The 3,527-nt window shown below is 39.2% G+C and overlaps 1 long non-coding RNA gene across 1 annotated transcript in view; it reads left to right on the top strand.

Annotated features, from left to right (window-relative positions):
• LOC147627911 (uncharacterized) overlaps nt 1–227 on the top strand; it is a 1,733-nt gene extending 1,506 nt beyond the window's left edge. The window contains exon 4 of the long non-coding RNA XR_015268347.1: nt 1–227. This exon is cut by the window's left edge and continues 420 nt beyond it. This is a non-coding gene — a long non-coding RNA (uncharacterized LOC147627911).
• The last annotated feature ends 3,300 nt before the right edge of the window (nt 228–3,527 follow it).

Raw genomic sequence — 3,527 nt, 5'->3', positions numbered from 1 at the left:
AGAGTTTAAGAAAAATTTACCAAGGTCAATTGTTTCTATTCTATCAATTTTTTTGGAGTCTTTGGGTGCATATTAATGATAAGGAGTATGTCTCTCCATGCTAGGGCCACTTGGACCAAGCGGCCATCTAAATTTGATAGTGGTCTTGGTCACTAATCTCTTTGTTAACTAGGACAAAGGGGCTAGTACAAGGGCACCTAACTTTTTTACACCAGCCCACTACATTGAATGAGTTTTTTTGTATTATGGAATAAGCATTACAAATTTGCTAAATTCATTAATAGTAGTTAAGCATTGCTTGTAACGCATATTGGATTGGGAGGTAGATTTGTAAAAGCTCATCGATATATTTTGGAAAGGTCTTTTGGAAATTGGTAAAGGTTGTAATAGAGATAGATACTCCGAATAGACTCCGTTGGTGAGGTGAGGGTGTCTTTGATTGCTTTGTTGGTCCTTGGACCCCAAGCCAAATTCAAGTCAAATTAAAGTGTAGGAGATTTGAAACAGTGTAGGTGTGGCATATGGAAGAATTCAAGTCAAATTAAAGTAGTAAATCACTTTGAAAACATGAGTACTCAAAGGGTTGAGAAAAACGACAATGACATGCATCTAATCTTGCATGTTCATTGAATCAAAAGTCTACATGTTGTATATATGCTTGGAACATTTTTTTAAAGTGTCTCTACAATGGGGTAGAAAACTAATTTTAGAACCTACATACTAAACGGGCGATACTGTCCTATCCTTAAAAAGCTCATCAACCCTTGAAGCTTTCTAAGATCACTTTTGTAGCACTTGTGTAAAAGGGCTTCCAAGCTTGTCCAACCAAGATCTCCTAAACATTACTCAACATATGATTAGAGAACCAAAAAGAAGAGTTGCAATCAAGCTCACCACCCAGCCGAAGAATCAGTATTTTGATCCATTGTGAGCCACGGGCTAAGGTTCCATCCCACAAATATATACCAATCATCATTGGTGGTATGAGCATTGGCGTCCCATACCACCAGTGCCTACCCACTAGGACCCTTGGCAAGACTATTTGTAATTTGCCTTGTCCATGGAAAGAGTAGAAACTCTTGTCCAGGCACATATCCATTATTAAGTGCACTGCACAATTGACACACGATAATTACCGCAAGCTTCACTTATATAGTAATAGCTATTGCTATAGATAGGTAACTTGTCATAGATAGCTAATAGCCTAGTTTATTATTTTGAATCTTAGACCAATGTTATGGATAGCTTTAGGTACATAACATTCTTCCCCTTGTTATATGTCTCCCAAGTGCTCCTTTGTACTATCTTTCCACTTAATCTTATACCAAGGGTTCAATTTATTTCTAAGTTGCCTTTTCTTGAAATCTATTAGATCTTCTCGTTCATGTGGAGCATATGAGAGTCACAACGCTATCCTCGGCTCCTAGCATCTTTGCTATTTTGTTGACATGAAAGAGTAGATAAACTTTCACATTTTGAGGTGTGAATGCTTTCCTCGGCTCCTAGCATCTCTTTCAGTCTATTGACATGAAAGATTGGATGAACTTTCACATTCTAAGGCAGCTATAGTTTACAGGCTACCTCTCCAATCTTTTTAAGGATGCGAAAAGGTCCACATTACCTGTGGGATAACTTTCCAATCTTCTTTGTATGTTACGTCTCTAAACTCTTGGGTATTCGTTAATTCAACAGCTTTTCCTCGGTTAACTCTCTTGGTGAATGTTGTCTATCATCATAAAATCGTGCTTTGTCTTGAGCACTACTAATAGAATCTCTAGCTCTGTAATCTCTTGTGGGCCTACCAAGAAATCCCCAGCTGCATCATTTTGAATACCTTTAGTTCCATAGATATCGGAGATCTAGGTTGGTATCCATACATCAACATAAATGAACTGTATCCAATAGCCGCATGCTTAGCATTGTTATGGGCAAACTCAACCATTGGGATGTACCTCTCATCACAGTTTGATGGTGTCTCTTAGAGACGTATGCATGAAGCATATTCTCCAAAACTTGATCACCATCTCCGTGTGTTTGTTGGATTGAGGATGATTAGAGGTACTCAAACTCAGCTTGGTCTTCAATTTTTGGAAGACTAGTTGCTAGATGTGTCTAGTAAACTTCGAGTCCCTATCACTCAATATGTCACAAGTTAAACAATATAACTTGAAAAGTTGCTCAACAAACTCTTATGCCAATTCAAGACCTGTTACTATTTTCCTTGTGGATAAAAGTCTTGCCATCTTTGTCAATCTGTCTACCATCACCCAAATGGCATCATGCTCTTTGTGAGTGCGTGGTAAATTGATGATTTACTATAAGGGATCTCCAAAGGACGTAGCGGTCTTCCAATCTTAGGGTGCTCAACCTTGTTTACTTGACATTGACGACACTTTACCACATGGTCCTAGACTTTTTCCCTCATCTTGGGCCAATAAATCACATGTTTTACCTAGTCATAGGTTTGTTGGGCACACTTGGATGACATGTTGTAGGAGTGTTGTAACAGTCGTACGGGATTCTCCTCCTAATCTACTATCTGGCATGAAAACTCTATCATTTTGGAACAACCACCTGTTTCGAATAAGATACTTGACCTCCAACCACCTTGATAGGTGGAATGGTCCTTGAGCTCTAGTTTGTAATAATGGAGCACCTTGTTGCGAAAATTGACTAAAATACTTATTGGTCTTACATAGCCCTCTCAGGAAATCATAAAGGTCAATCAGAATCTTGATGGAACTCAAAAGATTCACCTTCCCAATCCAACTCAATGCATCTGCAACCTTGTTCAAGCTACCCTTTCGATACTGAATTTCCATCTCAAAATCTTGCATCAGCTTTGCCCACCATGCCTTCTTCCTCCTCAACTCAAGTCTATCATAGAAATACTTGATAGACTCATGGTCGGTCAAGACAACAAATTTGGATCCATACAAGTAATGTCTCCAAATTTTTAATGCGTGAATAACCAATTCATTCACTTGAGAATGCCATATGACTCCAGTTGCTTCTTGCTTTCAAAGCCCACAAGTCGGCCCTCTTGGAATGAGGCAACCCCAATCGCGAGATCACTGGCATCGGTCTCAACCTCCACGAATGGTTTGCCAAGATCTGGTACGACTAGAACTGGTGCATCTCTCACCATCAGCTTGATCCTTTTAAAAGTCTTATTAAGCCTCTTATCCCAGGTAATAGGAGTGTTAGACTTTCGTCCACGTACTTTGAGGAGGTTAGAAAGGGGAACGATTGCATTTGAATACTCTCTCATTGACTTTTTAAGGAAGACAGTGAATCCTAAAACAAACAAATCTATTTGAAGCTTTGTTGGTGCTCCCCAAGGGGTTTTACTCTAGCAAATTTGTCTCATCCTAAGATATTTCGACAATTGGCAATCTTGTCCTCTTCTACTTGGCTCATTTTTTAAGGTGCAATGCTCATAGGTTAAGACTGTGGAATTATCTCAATCTTATGGTCAGCCGAACGATTGGGTGGTAAACCATGAGGTAACTCTGTAGGGAAAACAT

The sequence above is a fragment of the Cibotium barometz genome, chromosome 20 (genome assembly GCF_041138505.1).
Source record: "Cibotium barometz isolate CiBa-2024 chromosome 20, ASM4113850v1, whole genome shotgun sequence".
Taxonomy (NCBI): Eukaryota; Viridiplantae; Streptophyta; class Polypodiopsida; order Cyatheales; family Cibotiaceae; genus Cibotium; species Cibotium barometz.
Note: the sequence above shows the minus strand (reverse complement) of the source record. Positions and strands in the feature narration are given on the sequence as shown.